Source organism: Panulirus ornatus, chromosome 65 (assembly GCF_036320965.1).
Source record: "Panulirus ornatus isolate Po-2019 chromosome 65, ASM3632096v1, whole genome shotgun sequence".
NCBI lineage: Eukaryota > Metazoa > Arthropoda > Malacostraca > Decapoda > Palinuridae > Panulirus > Panulirus ornatus.
In genome coordinates, this window is record NC_092288.1 from 7,741,576 (window position 1) to 7,758,239 (window position 16,664).

Here is a 16,664-nt window from a genome sequence, read left to right on the forward strand (position 1 = left end):
GGCCAGCTTTCTATGTGCTGCCGGAGCCTCATAAGGATAAAAGGGACCCCTAGGGCAAGAATGGAAGATCAGTTGACATATGTGTATGAACTGTTTTGGAAGGAGGTTAATAGTGTTCAAAAAACATGAGAACAATTGAGAACATCGGTTAAGGGGGCAAATAGGGAAATGGTAACAGGAAGAGATGAAGTTGAGAGATGGTGTGAGTATTTTGAAACATTGTTGCAAATGTGTGTAATGATAGGGTGGCAGCTTAAGTCTGTTTGAGTTGGGATGGCATGCAATGTGAGTCAAGGAAAGCAATTTGGTAAAGAAAGAAGAGGTGGTGAAAGACTTACGTAAGATGAAATGTAGCAAGGTGATTGGAGTGTATGGTATTGCAGTTGAATTTCAGGAGAAAGGGGGTGACTGTATAGATGATAGGTTCATTAGGATTTTCAGTGTAAGTAATTATCATGGTGAGGTCCTTGAGGACTGGTAAGTTGTAAGGCAGAGCAGTGACTGAGAAGGTAATGGCATGTACAGAGCATTAGACTGGGGGGGAACACTGTGGTTTCAGGAGCGGCAGAGGATGTGTGGATCAGGTGTTTGTTTTTTGTTTTAAGGAATGTGTGTGAGAAATACTTAGAGAAACAGAAGGATTTGTATGTGAGAAAGCATATGATACAGTTGATAGAAATGCCTTGTGGAAGGTTTTTAAGAATATACAGTGTGGGAGGAAAGCTGAAAAAGCAGTGAAAAGTTTTTACCAAGGTAAGGTACAGGTAGGAAGAAAGGAGAGTGAATAGTTGCAATTGAAGGGTATTCAGTGACAGGGATATGTGATGTCACTATGGATCTTTAATTTGTTCATGGATGGTGAGAGAGGTGAATGCAAGAGTTGAAGAAATAAGTTAGTATGCACACTATAGGGAAGGAGGGGGGAGTATGCAGTTTATAGGAGATGAGGGGACATAGGGAGTGAGTCAGTTGCTGCATGATTTTGCCATATCACTGGTGGCAGATTTGAGTGAGAAATTGCAGATGTTGTTGACTATGTTTGGAAGAGTGTGTGAAAGGAAAAAGTTGAGAGTAAATATGAATAAAATCAAGGTTATTATGTTTAGCAAGAGAGAGGGATAGATTAGATGGGGTTTAAGTTTGAGTGGAGAGACATTGGAGGAAGCAAAGTGTTTTAGATATTTGCAAGTAGACATAGTGGTAAATAGAAATACGGAAGTGAAAGTGAATCATAAGGTGGGTGAGGAGGTGAAGGTTCTGGAAGCACTGAAGAATGTGCAGAATGAGAAGTCGTTATCTGGGAGGGGAAAAATTGGTATGTCTGAACGTATGGTAGTTCCAACAATGTTATGTGGTGCAAGGCATGGGCTATAGATGAAGACATGCAGAGGATGGTGACTGTGTAGGAAATTAAATGTTTAAGAACAATATGTAGTGTAAGGTGGTTTTATTGGGTGATAAAATGGTAAGAGAAAGAGTTGGTAATAAAGTGTGGTTGCGAGAGCTGAAGAGGGTGTGCTGAAAAGGTTTAGGCATGGAGAGAATAAGGGAGGAGAGACTGACAAAGAGGATATGTCAGAAGTGGAGGGAACAAGGAGAAGGGGAAGACCAAATTGGATTTGGAAGGATGGAGTGAAAAAGATTTTGGGTGATAGAGGTCTGAACATGCAGGGGGGTGAAAGGCATGCACAGAATAGTAGAAATTGAATCGATGGTATATAGGAGTATATGTGAGTAAGTGCAGCCTTTTATTCGTCTGTTCCTGGCTCCATCACTCAAAAGTTGGAAACAGCAATCAAGTAAGACGAAAGAAAAAATATATGTATGCATGTTTGTCTTCTATTTATGATTACCTCACGATCAACTTCCATGAAAGTCCTCAAAAATTCATTCCCAACATGTTCATTGTCAAACGTACTTTCTCATCTACAGCCCCTGCTTCGCATCCCTACAATACCATCAGGACTACTATACCTGTAATCATGCCCATCTTCACCTTACTTGATAGTGACCTTTCTTTCCACACATTCTTCCATGCTCCCAGGATGTTTGTATCCTCATGCATCCTATGACTCTACTCACTCTTGTGACTCCACTTACTGCTGTGTCCATTCCAAGGTATCATAAACTCTTCAGTTCCTCCAAATTTTCTCCATTCAAACTTGCACCTCAGACAACCTGTCTCCTTGCTGAACCTAATAACCCAACTTTCATTTCCATTTACTCTAGACTTTCTTCTTTCACAAAGTTTTCCAAATTCAGGGATCAACTTTTGCAGTTTACTACTCAAATCTGCCACCAGTGCCATGTCATCCGCAAACAATAACTGAGTTGCATCCAAGGTGGCTTCATCCCAACAGACTGCATGCCTGCATCTATCTCCATGACCTTTGCATTTGCTTCCCTTATGACCCTTTTCATAAACAGATTAAACAGTCATGGTGACATCACAAACCCGCCTTCACCTGGAACCTTACATGCACACGCTCCTTAGTCTTTTGGTACAACTACTTGTTACTTCTGAAAGCTTTCCTCCCACACAATACATTTGCAACACATTCCTAAAAGCATATCTATCAACCCCATCATATTTCCTTCTTTATTCATAAATTACACATGCAAATCCGTTTCTATAAGTACAGATTCAAAGTAAACATATGATCCATACATCCTCTACCATTCCAATATGATACCCTATGGGTGCCACCACCCTCTTAATTGTCACTCTTTTATAAACTATACCGAGACACTCGCCAAACTTTTACCTCAGTAATCCAAACACTCTCCTTTGTCTACCATGCCCATATACAATGGCGTCCTACAGGGATTCCATCCATTCTTAGGCACTTGACCATAATCCACTGAAAATCCTAACTAACCAGTTAATAACATAGCCACCTCCTTTCTGAAGAAATTCAATTTTATTACCATCCACTCCAGCCTCCTTGCCACATTTCTTCTTCTCTAGACTTTCATCACTTACTATCTTTTCACCAAACTACTTGCCATGACTCCCACTTCCCATACCTCCCCAACCCAAACACCCAGCTTCTGCCACCGTATCATCAAACAACCCTTCAAGCTATTCTCTCCATCTCTTCATCTCATCTCTGGCTGTTATTACCGCTCCATTTGCCGCCTTCACTGATTTTTCTATTTGTTTTCTAGGTCTTCTAACACTTTTACCCCAATTAAAGAATTTTCTTATTCTCTTAGAAGTTTCCTAATAATCGCTCATCCTAACTCTCATTTGTCCTCTTTTTCAGCCTGTGCACCTTCCTCTTGAGTTGCTGCTTGTTCTTGTACATTTCTCAATCACTCACAGTCTATCTTTATAACACGCATATATCTATCTTTTTTCTCTCATCAGCAACTTGTACCTATATATGCCCCTTTTGTTAAACCAGGTATTCCCAATCATGAATCCTTTTTTTCAGGAAATACCTCAACAAGCTGTTCGCCATTTCCAATCACATCACTCAATACTCCATGCCATACTATCTATATTACTACTTCCTACTTGAGGAGTTCCTTCTATCTTTAAAAGGCTCTAGCAGCGGTCAGGAAGTCAGCCAGTCTCCTCGAAGCGAAGCTTCAGACGAGGGTATGTCAATGTGCTTGGATGTTACTAGGATGTGAAGACGGGAGAGGCAAGTATTATGTTTAAGGAGAGAAATCTAGGTATTCTAGCTCTAAGTGAAACTAAGCTCAAGGGGAAGCGGGAACAATGGTTTGGTAATGTCAGGGCTTAGCTTAGTGTGAGGGCAAGAACAAAGGAGGGCATGACCCTTTTGCTGAAGTAGGAGTTATAAGAATGAGTAAAAGAGCACAAGGAAGTTGGAGAAGGGTCAGAAATGTGTTGAGTATTTCAGAACTATGACGGACCGTCTATCATAGTTTTATTTTTTCAATGCACTTAAGCTGGTACGATCTACCACCTACTTTTGCAGCACATGTCACAGCAATGCTGAAGATACAGTGATGGACTGATGGCAACAAGATGGACAAGTACTAGAGAACTGGAGACCTGACAGTTTTGTGTTTCGTTTGCAAACTGTTAAAGTGTACATTAGCTAGGGTGGATACTTGGTAAACCAGAGCATTGCTGGAGACTTGGTGGAATGGGACTGGTGGTGAACCTTTGTAAAGTGTATGAGAGGAGTCTTCATTGGGAAGTGGAGGTTAGATATGTGTTGATGTCATGATTTTGAAAGTGAAAGTAGGCTGTAGCTTTACATAAATGAAGTGCTTTCCCTGAGAAAGTATTGCCATAAATCACTTGGGAAATAATATGTATCTTAGTACAATTTTGAAATGAATGCTCTCAACTCTAAAAAGCCTTCTGATAGATACACATTTGTTGTGTTCTGTGCTGTGAGTTCCTTAACGAACTAACTACACATTCTTCCCTCCCAGCCATTCCCATTCCTAAAGAGTATGGAAGCGTCATTTTCTGGTACGTAACCCGGCACCAGTGCAGTGTGACTCCTAGTATTGTGTTAATGGTCTACTGATACCATAGAGGTGCACTGATGGCCCTGCTGCACGTCATCCGACCCTCCTCCCAACCTACACACACAAGCCAGGAAATTGTTGCCTCTAGCACTGGCCTTAAATGCCATCGAACGTCTGGCATGGGGCGAGGGTATATAAAGATGCAGTTTGTGTGTTCCTGGAGACGAGAAAAATACGATAAGTGCCCCTAACTCTGGGGTAGACCTCGCTTTTTCAATCCAAATCTTTCAAGGGGTTAGGTTTGCATTGAAGAAGTGGATATGAAAAAACAAACAATGAACATTGCACTTATAGTATATAACAAAGCATAACCAGAACAAAGATGTTGATTGACGGCTCGAAATGTGACGAAAGTGGTCTTTGACGTGGTTACCGAAAAATTTCGTAGAGGAAAATACCGGGAGAATCTACATTTACTGCGAACTGATATGGTGTTCAGGCTACACTGAAGAAACTCCTTAGAATATATTCATAGCTTTCTCCGAGTCCCGGATTGCATTCCAAGCCAAATCCCACTATGCTCTAGTGCCTTCTATAGTTTAAAGTTCATGGCTGGCTGGTGAGAATCCCCACAATAAGCAAAATTATACAATTCTTTTGTTAGTTTGGTATCAGCGATAATAAGACAGCAGATGCTCAGGCTAAAGCAGCTCTAACTAGTAATCTATATACGAAATTCATATCTCGCAATGATTTTATGGAACGACCAATCACTTATATTCGACGTAAGCGCCAAAGCTGGGACTTGAAAGTTCCCCCAAATAAGAAACTCTGTGAAGTAAGGGCCATTCGACAGCCGCACTCCGACGTCACACGAGCTCCGTCGTCTAATGAATAAAGCCCAAAGGAAGCTGTTGCAGTAAAAGCGTATGGCGCTCGACGGGAATATGCAGTTTGAGACGATTCTTTGTCGACTGAGGATGTGATATGCTGAACAATAGTCATTTAAAGGAGGCGTTGGAGTTTTGATATGAGCTTGGTTGACTCAGCGAGTTTACTTGAACTAAGAGCTCAACCAGCGCAGATACCTATTTACCTGAAAGGTCAAGCTGACTTAAGAGTCGACTTGACCTGAAAGTAGTTGATTCTGACTCGGGAACCAACTTGATCAGTGAGCCGAGATGAATCATTAGCTTACTTCAGACTTAACCAACCAGAGTCCATAATTGGAAGGGGCCTGATGACCCAGGGGACGACCTCAGGGCTGGATGATTAAAAAGCGAACTTAATTTGCTATCTTACTAGACCTTGTGACCAGGAAGCCTTAGAAGGTACATGACCTAGGGATCGTAATGACTGAAAGACCTATTAAACCACTATGCTTCGGGGTTCGTATCTCTTTTGAATACACCCACCTCACTTCCCTTCACACAAACTACTACTTAACAGCCTAACAGCCCACTCAACCCTCAGGGCCAAAGCAACGTTACAAATCCACCAGGCCTTAAGACACCTTCAGATTCATAATTCTTAGGTTACACAGACGAACTACCTAATACCTGAAAATCATGTTTGCCAAATTTTGTTTTACATGTCAAGTACCCACACCACCTTGTTAAAAGGAGAAAATAGATATTAAATGATGATTGACTTCAAACATCCTAAGATGCGTACGAGTAGGAGAAAAAAATATAGATAACATGACGTTTGCGAAGAGTCAGGTTGAGGATGATTCTTGCTGCTGTATCTAGACGCCGCCCACTCAGCGACTGACTGCGTGGGCGCTCCCCACTGGCTGCTGAACCCTCCCACAGACAGCTGTGATTGGTCCCGACCGCTCCGGAGCTGGAGGACTCTCTCTGATTGGTGGGAAACATATGTTTGGGGAAAGAATAAAGTTGGAGGAGGAAGAGAAGGGAAAGTCCACTTCTGTCAGTGAGGAGGAGCCCTAAACTAGTTGACCCACCGCTCTTCCCTCACCATCGTGCCTCTGGAGTTGCCGCCAGGGATCTCTCAGCCCGGTAGTGGAACGTTTCACTCTTACCCTCACTACCACAGTGACTTTTCCATGATGGAGTGTCATGTGTGACAATCAGTGTACTCTGCCTGATGATTAGGGTGTACTGTGTATGGTGAATTGGAGTGTTCTCTGTAACGATGGTGTACTGCGTATGGTGATTAGGGTGTTCTGTGTAATGATGGTGTACCGTGTATGATGGTGGTGCTCTGTGTAACGATGGTGTACTGTGTATGATGACTAGGGTGTTCTGTTTAACTGGTATACTGTGAATGATGATTAGGGTGTATTGTGTAACGACGTTGTACTGTGTATGATTATTTGGAGGTGTTATGTAATGATATGTGTACTGTGTATGATGATTGAGGGCCTGTGAAACGATTGTATACTGTGATGATTGAGGTTGTGTAATGATGTACTTTGTATGATGATTAGGGTGTTCTGTGTTATAACGGTGTATTGTGTATGTTGATTGGGGTGTTATGTGTAACAGTGGTGTACTGTCTTTCATGAAGGGCTGTTCTATGTAGCGTTGGAGTTCTGTGTTTGTTTAAAGTGAGTCCTACATTATAGTCGTGAACTTTGAATGTTTACAGCCAAGGTGGATGATTTCCTAGGTGCCCAATACATTGTTCAATTGAAAGTGGGTTAATAAGTCCTTAGATACTTTATGTTGCTACTGAAATTTGGGTTGAAGAGTCATAGATTTCTTTTTGATTGTCAGCTTTGCGTTGGCATATCCGTAGACATCGTAATTTTTCAACGAAATTTGTGTTGGTAAATCCGTAAACTTTTTCAACATCTCGAAGACATACTTTCATAGATTTTCCTAGCCTATGGATCAACATTTTCCCAAGAAATTCCATTAGTCCCTTTATAATTCTTCAGTTTTTAAGACCCGTTCAGCTAACATTCAGAAAAAATAATGTTTCTCTTAGCCACCTGCCAGTGTTATAGGCTTTTTGTGAAGATGATATGGGATGTTATGTTGGTAATATTTTGGTTAAAAAGTCCTTACGTCTTCTGGTACATTTGTGAAATGTGCGTTATTATACAATTTTTATCTTGGACACTGATCATTACGGTTGTAATCGTTTTATGTTTTAGTAAACTGTGTGATCGTAACTCCGCGAAATTTCTGTTAACGAAATGTGGGTTGGTAAGTCAGTAGACGGTAATGCTGTTTTATTGAACAAGGGTTCTTAGATTTATGAAAGTATTCGAGCTGTATACGTGAAATGGTTCGATAAACTCTTGCCGTACTGAACCGTAGAGTTGTTGTGGGTTATAATTGAGTGTAATATATATATATATATATATATATATATATATATATATATATATATATATATATATATATATATATATATTGGTTGATTGATTGTGAACTACATGTACTTTTCATATGGAGTGATAATTTCAAGTAGGGAAAACTCGCAGGTTTTTCGTTGCTGAAGTATGAGGCAGGTCTGTAGAGTTCGTGAAAAATGTATTGATGAAACCAATTTACACATTACCGATCATCAATTTTTGAAATTCATGTTTACTTCCTGATCACTGAAGCTGAAGGTTAAATCCCCACAGATCCTCAACCCTTTGTCCTGTTCCAGTGTATATGTGATAAATGTGAATGACGATGTTTGTGATAGCATAAAGTTCGTTGATGGGGGTAAACTTGAATTACAAAAAATTGATGATCGGTAATGTGTAAATTTCCTTTGATAAATTGAAGCGATGTAGTAGGTTATTTGGATGTGATTCCTCTTTACTTCTCACACTTCCTTGTCCACAAATAATTAAGCCAGGGCGTCCGTTCATCACAGGTCAGAGAGCTGTCATGTCAGGGGTGAGGGCAAGGAGTGTGTTGGCGTGCCTGGGCGTCATTGTTGTAATGGTGGGCGTAAGCTGTGCCATGCCCGTCCGCATCTACCTCCCGTTCCAGCTGAGGTACAACATGGAGCCAGCTGTTGGGGTGAGCGCGGCAGCCGGTGATGGTGAGGACAGGGCAGCAGAAACCCAGGGGCGCAAGGAGGTCGTGGCAGCCTACTTGCCCCAACGCCACCACAGGCCGCTCCCGGAGAAGAGATACCGTGAGTTACCACCTCCAACCACAATTGTTGATGAATAACGGTTTACTAAAATAACGGCAATTAAGGGCCGTAAATACACAGGGCAAATACACACAGTATAGAAGGTAGGTTCTTTAAAAATGGGGGAAGGTTGATAGACGCTAGATGGTTCTAGATACTAAATACTGAGTGGCAGTCTGTTGATTATTTTTGTTGTTCATAATGGTTGGGATGAGGCTATGGACCCCTGTGTTTTGTGGTGCTGAACTGCGGCTTGGGGACGAGGGATGTCTTGTGGCGGAAAGTGATGATGGCGAAGCGGTGCAATAGCTTTTTCCAGAAGTGTTGATATACCTGGCGTGGTTTGTGGCACATAATTCCAAGAGAGTGTCGTCTCACGTGGGCAGTATGACAGAATACCTTAGATAAAATATTATCATATTAGCGGATGACTGTTGAACAGCGATACATGCATTAAAAAGAATATAGATATAACTATAGGTAATGATTGGAGTTTAGGATCAACATGCATTATTGGATGATGTACCAATTTACTGTATGCAAAGGAGAGATTATTGAATGTGAAGGTGTTGAGAGGGGCAAGTGGCAGGATGTCTGATTACATCTTGGTGGAGGCGAGTGTGAAACTTCGTACTGGCTTTACGAAAACGGGAGAATGATAAGGTGGAGAAGTGGAGAGGGAATATGAATGAGCTAAGAGAAGAAACTGGTTGCGTCAGTCGGTCCTCAGTCAACCCAGCCGTCCACCACTACTAGGCTTTGGTCGATAAAATGGACACCTGGCTCTGGCTATATATATATATATATATATATATATATATATATATATATATATATATATATATATATATATATATATAAATAATAGACCTGTTGTTCCGGGACCCCATCATCATCATTCCTATCACACTCCTGATCAAAGACAGCGTCCATTTGTAGAAGATGGACGTTATAACTAGGAAGATGGAACCCATTCCCGTGGGGGGAATTTTCCCAAACATGAAAATTCTAGATGCGATAAGAACTCGTGACTGGACCTTCAATAGCAGATGCTACAGGGAAGCAGGTGTAGCTGCAGCTAGACGCACGGAAAGCAGTCATTTGTTCAGCCATGAAATATTTCAGGTTATGACTTTGAATGCCCTCTGTCTGCCAGCAGCTGATGCTCATAAGGCAAACATTTGCCGGCTTACGACTGATTGGAGGATGAAAAAAAGATGATACTTTTTCCATAGCAGTAATAAATAAGGACCTTCATGATGTAGCGTTTAGCTTGGCTGACCATGACGTATTCAGGAACCGCGCGGGGTTGAGACCACAGGTTCGAGTCCCGGATGCTGGCATTCTGTTCACAGTCAACCCATCTGTTCATCCTCCTCAGGGGTTGGTCGAGAGAATATCTCTGTAATGAGATGGTGTGAATTAAGGTTCTCAGTTGCCCGTGCCGTCTCATCTAAAAAAAAAAAAAAGCTGAAATTGAAAAACCTAACATTTTTTTATTAAATCTCACCAAGTAAGTGTAGAGGACTTTTATGATGGCTTGTCTACAATGACTTGAGGGAGAAATTGGGAAGGTAGAGGCTGCGTCTACTCACACATAACTATGCTTTAAGCCTTGTCTGTCTTGATACAATCAATAATTCGAACATCTCCCAGGATGTCATGGGTACAAGTCATTGAACAAACAGAATCAGAGAAATTGTCAGCAAAGCAAAACAGTGCATTCATGAACATAATGTGGCAGTCAAGGAGTTAGGGCAATTTGCTGGAGTTCTGAAAATAGTGCCAGAGGGAAATTTCTCTCTGATCCTCCCGTTTCAGTCAGCAGTTTTGAGTCAGGCGACTGTCAGTCACAGTGACTCCTGCAGCTGTTTGTTCGGTGTCAATACCGATCCAAAGATTCTACTTATATGTTAATATTTCTAAATCGAGTTCTTCAAAAGAAGTGTCATCTGAAACGCAGGTCATTGTATCAGTAACATTAGAAACATTAAGAAACATAAGGAAAGAGGAATGTATGATAATGTTATGGAAGTCAGTATTAAAAAAACAGAGGAATATCATGCAAATGAAGTCACACTCCCTCAAAGTTCCAAAAGAATTGAACTCCATTGATTTTAGCGGTGTGTGAACTTATCGCCCCTGACACCCATAGTCGATGTCTTCAAAAAAGAAAAGATGATACTTTGAAGTATTGGATATAGTGTTTAATGCTATCAAGAATACTTTCGATTTAGCTGATTTTGTTGAAAAACCAACACGAAAGTAGAAAAATGACTTTACGGGTGCTGTCAACTTCGCGAACATGTGCTACAAGTCTTGCAGACTCTTTTGATATCTATTGTAGCGATTTCCATAACGAAACCCTCAAGGCAAATTTTAACGTACTTTACAACTACAGTAAACTAACACCAGCAGAACTGACATGCCAGCAATTCGTATTGATCCTTTAAAGGTTCTCTAATCACTCTTGGGCGTATGACAGCATTTGTGAAGTTGAAATAAGGTCCAGGATAATAACTTCTAATATAGTACAACCAAAAACTGATATATTTCAACAATATTGAAATCTGAAATTCCACGTAATTGTTAAAAGGTCACCACCAACCCTATTGCAAACGATGAATTGCAAATGAAAAAAAAAACTTTTGTCACGTACCAAGAATAAATAAAGCTTTTCATTGGTAAGGAGATCTAACCAGACTAGGATATTGTGGTAACGTAAAATATATGAGAAACGCGGGATGTAGGATACTGGGGGTATATAGATAAAATGATGTGAGGAGGATATGGGGGGTGTGTTATGTCTGAGGGGCGCGTAAGGACAGACGACCTGTTACCAGTCACAGAGAAGCTGTAATAAGGCGCTGAGTGGCTTTGTTAGGGGTGAGTGTGTGGGCTGCAGGTGGCTGGCCTGGACCCCAGTCACACCTTCCTCCTCGCCACACCTGCCTCTACTCACATTGCCCGCACGATATTATATAAGGATTTTTTTTTCTTTATATCTAAGATTCTTAGAAGTGATGCGAGTGAATTTGAAATGATATTACGTGGGACGGAAAACCTTAGACGGCGCGCGTCAAAGTGTCTCTGATGCGCTTTTGTTTGGGCGGCAATATGGCGCGCGTGCCGTGTCTCGGGCCAGGATTGATCTGCCTTGCTTTGTGTCACGTGCAATTAAGTAATGGCGGTTTGGAGGAGGAGGAAAAAAAAGGGGGGGGGGGAGGGGGGCCATCACCGATGACAGGAATACTATTTCTGATTCGGTTTTCTTGCGGTGGTGGCGTCAGGGGAAAAGTATAGAGTACACACACACACACACAAACACACACACACAGGTGGTTTAGTGGTTGGCGTTGCGACCCACCAATCAAACAGGCCAGAGTTCGTGACCCGATAGAGGGCATTTGATCTCACAGCTAACCCAGATGTTCATCTTGAAACTGCTCGATGAATGTATAAGAGACGAGGCAACACAAGTGTAGAACTCTCTCCCTGTAACACACAAAATAGGAAACAAAATTGTAACAATTATATATCTGCATGTGCTTATAATATATATATATATATATATATATATATATATATATATATATATATATATATATATATATATATATATATATGAACTAACGTAGACATTGCTTGTCTCTCGCCAGTGGGCATTGAGCTGCCTGACTTCATCGCTGCCAGCAAAAACCTGGGCAAACTCAAGGAGAAGATGATGTCCTCCGGCAAGTAGTGGTCCCCCTCCGCCCCCCCTGTCCCTCTGACATCAAGCGACTACTACTTCCCCTCTGACGTCACATGTCCGTTACTTCACCTCGGACTTCACCTGACTGACACATTGGACGTCACCTGGTTGCCATGCCCCCCTTCTGATATCACTGGGCTACCATTTTGCCATTCAAGTCTTCTGTCTGCCTCAGCTCTGAAGTCATCTGGTCGCCACATCACCCCCTGACGTCACCTGGCCATCTCTTCACCTCTGACGTAACTTTGCCATCACTTTTACGTCTAATGTAACCTGGCTCCCACTTTACCTCTGACGTTACCTGGCCCCCTCTTCACCTTTGACGTAATCTGACCCCCACTTCACCTCAAACGTAACTAGCTCCCACTTCACCTCTGACGTAACCTGTACCCCGCTTCACCTCTGGCGTAACTTGGCTCCCACTTCACCCCTGATGTAGCCTAGCCTTCACTCCATGGCATTTACTTCACCTCTGACGTAACCTGTCCTTCACTTCACCTCTGACATAACCTGTCCTTCACTTCACTTCTGACGTGACCTGTCCACTTCACCTTTGACGTAACCTGTCTACTTCACCTTTGACGTAACCTGTCCACTTCACCTTTGACGTAACCTGTACACTTTACCTTTGACGTAACCTGCCCTTTACTTCACCTCTGACGTAACCTGTCCTACACTTCACCTCTAACTTTACCTGTCCTTCACTGCACCTCTGACGTAACCTGGCCTTCACTTCACCTCTGACGTAACCTGGTCTACACTTCACCTCTAACTTAACCTGTCCTTCACTTCACCTCTGACGTAACCTGTCCTTCACTGCACCTCTGACGTAACCTGTCCTTCACTTCACCTCTGACGTAACCTTGCCTCTCCATTGATTTCGTAACCTTGCACCACTTCACCTCTGACGTAACCTAGCCCCACGTCACCTCAGACGTAACCTGGCTCTCATTTCCCCTCTGACTTAACCTGGCCCCTCAGGTCGTCTCTGACGTACCCTTGACCCCACTTCATCTCTTACGTAACGTAAGACCTGCTTCACCTCTGGTCTACGCTTCACCCGCGGATGACGTAAGTTAGATGCTGAATAACATCATTTAGCGCCCAGTATGACTGGTGACGGCATTTTGATGCCTGGTTACGGTGATGTGACGCCTGTGACGGGTGGTGAGGTGTGACAGATGCTGGCTGCCGTCACCCAAGGCTTCCAACCCCGCATGCTGTGTCCCACCATCCTAATATTTTAATGTATATACCTTAAAAGCTATAACCTTAATGTCAACAGAAATCAATAATGCTTTATATATATATATATATATATATATATATATATATATATATATTCCATTAGGAGAGCAGAGACTATCTCATACTCAATTGTTTATACTCAGAAATGGCGGCATGTGTAACATTTGGCTATGTAATATATTAGAAAACTTTTATGTTCATCTGAAAGCTAAATAAACATTGAACCAAAGTTGTTATACGTTATATTCTCCTTTCTTATCTGTCAACATTATGGAGGACTGAAAAGGACTAGGTTCTGAGTTGTATTTGATGATAGAATGGCCGCTGGCTTCCAGTAATAACTTCACTCAGGTTCTCCTCAACCAACATTCTATACCCTAAAAAAGCTCTTGCTACATGAACTTCAATTCCAAGTGGCAATTGATTCCGGTATAAAAAGGCTGATGGCTTAGTATTGCCTGCAACGAAGGCGATGCCAACCATCATTGTGTCAACTGGTGTAGTCTCCCGTTAACAGAAAACGTAATTCCAATTTCCCATTTTTTATTGTCTTGCTGCCGACAACATACTCCCAGGAAATTGGTTCACCCACCTAAACCTTTACGAAAAGTACGGTTCTCATATATGATGATAATAAATGTTCAGTATATTAAATTCAGTTAGAATTCACATTATTTCACTTGACTCTAACGCTTGTAATTTGTCAGGTTGAACATGTATCAAATTGTTCAATTTGTACAGGAATCTACATATTGTGGTTACAATCATCATGCAGTTTGACTGATATTGTTTAGATATAAAGAACAGCGGTTCTTGGAACAATATTCAGAAATTCGTATCGCAGGACAAGAACATCATGGAGTGATGTTAATATATTTCACGCTTCTAACACTGAAATATGAATACTGATCCAGAGCTCTGAAGGAAATTAATTTTACTACTGTTATCTACATTAAATTGTTAGACTCAATATTTGATAGTAATATAATTTTGAAACTTTTATGACACTGGTAGAAGTTTGCATTCTTCTACATCAGTTAAGATGACCTAATGATATATTTCAAGTTCAATCATTCTTCTTTTTGATGTTTTGAGGAGGAAATGCTTAAATAAATTGAAAACATATATAATTCACGTCTTAAAATGTGCCTGATAATATAGCAAGGAAAATAAAAAGAAAGTTAGATTACGTAATATACTAAAAGAAAACTTATATTATGTGGATTTTTAGCACCTTCAACAGAACGTAAACATGATGGCGAGGCGCACGTACTTATTGTTGTTGTGTGTTGTCCTCATACGTACATGAAGAGGACGATTTGATTGTAGTACTACTTCAAGAACTGTCGCTAGTTGGAAACCACACATTATTACATCTGAAAGATACCGCAGATATGTCTCAGGTTGTTTAAACACTTGAAAACACGCAGTTAAACCCATTCAAGAGATCACACATTTACCATGGTTGTTGTCAAGACTAAGGAAATGGATAGGTCCACGGAAACTGCCCGCCTGATGAATGCACGCATCTCCCACGTCATCAGGCTGTGTTTTTCAGCATCAGTACATCAGTTTGGACCCTACAGCACAAGGTAATACATTACTTTCAGCATTTTTTGTCCTTTATTTTCGATTGATGATTTATTGGCTGTGTTATGGGTTAGTCCATGAAGTTTTTAGACCAGCATCATGAAATGTCTCTCACGTTGTTTGAATATATACAATATAACCCCAGGATCTCATCCTTATGGCTCCTGAAGCTCAAGGCTGTGCTACCTCTAGTAGCAGGGAATTGTAGGCTCCTTTTGGCCAGTCCTCTCCCTTCCTTACTGTACTGAGTTCAGAAAAGTGTACTTTTCCATCACATAGATAGTTTGCCGTAGTGGAGCTCAAGCTTCTGATTGGTCACTTGATCATGTAAACTTATAAACGTATGTCCATTCAAACGTCTGGATATATTTGTTTCCACAGCTTTAACAGTATCCCTTGCGCTTTCCCTTACACAGTTCTTAAATTCTAGCACATACCATTAACTGCAGACCCATCTACGTTTCTGTATATTAGTTACAGTCTGATATTACCATCACCATATATTTCTGACTTCTGTGCAGTGTTGGCGGTGTTGCTCCATCCCCTTGTTTTATTCGATGTCTTATTTGTTGCCTTCTGACTGTATTCTTTGCATTTCTACCACTCTTTCCTTGGTCCATCATATTTGTTGAATTTCCTATTGTGTTTGTGTGTGTGTGAGTGATTACCTATATGCTTTATACTGGTAGGGTTTTACATTCGTGGGTTCCCATCATTTAATATTATATGTCAAACAGGTTTCTTACATTTCTGTATGCTGTCTGCATTAACCATACCTTTAGTTATATTATTTCGTTCATCCACCGCTTTTTAACCGTAAAAGCACTTTTTTTTCATTGGTTTCTAGTTTAAGTTCATGTTATGTCTAGTTATTCTATCCGTGCATCACTTTAAGGTTTACGTCATTAGTTTGTTATATATTCCAGCACATGAGTGTCTTTGGAAGACTTGCACTACCGCCTCAGATAACATTTCGGAGGGGCTCCCTGCTGTGTATGGCCGTCGCAAATAGAGAGCTTCGGTAATCATCATATAAAAATTTCCTTTTATGACACTTGTAGGTCGTAGCGTGAGGGGCTGCCGTATTACACGTCTGGGATTGTCAAAGGAGTGGGTCTTTGACTTATAGCAATAGATAACAATTGCCAATATAGCATCTGGGGACCGCGTTAGCAAGGTAGTGCTAGGAACAGATGAAAAAAGGCCCTATTCGCTCAGTTCCATTCTCTAGCTGTAATTTGTGCGCCGAAACCACAACCTCCTATTCATGACCAGGCCCCACAGACCTTTCCATGGTTTTCCTGCCCGACCGCTTAACATAATGTTAGCTCGTTGACAGCTTGTCACCCCCTGTAAACCACATCGTTTCAGTTCTATTATATATATATATATATATATATATATATATATATATATATATATATATATATATATATATATATATATATATCATAGAGAAAACGAGAAGTGCTACCGTACTCCTGCTTGTGGTTACACTGCTGGTGAAGTT

At 41.1% G+C, this 16,664-nt stretch overlaps 2 long non-coding RNA genes across 2 annotated transcripts in view; both read left to right on the forward strand.

Annotated features, from left to right (window-relative positions):
• The first annotated feature begins 6,370 nt into the window (after positions 1–6,370).
• Positions 6,371–13,781, forward strand: LOC139746516 (uncharacterized). The gene is made up of 3 exons (XR_011712168.1): positions 6,371–6,476; positions 8,296–8,562; positions 12,222–13,781. It is a non-coding gene; the product is annotated as an uncharacterized lncRNA (long non-coding RNA).
• Positions 13,782–14,826: 1,045 nt separating this feature from the next.
• The window catches only part of LOC139746515 (uncharacterized), a 32,882-nt gene continuing 31,044 nt past the window's right edge, over positions 14,827–16,664 (forward strand). The window contains exon 1 of the long non-coding RNA XR_011712167.1: positions 14,827–15,156. This is a non-coding gene — a long non-coding RNA (uncharacterized lncRNA). The remainder of the gene's footprint in view (positions 15,157–16,664) is intronic.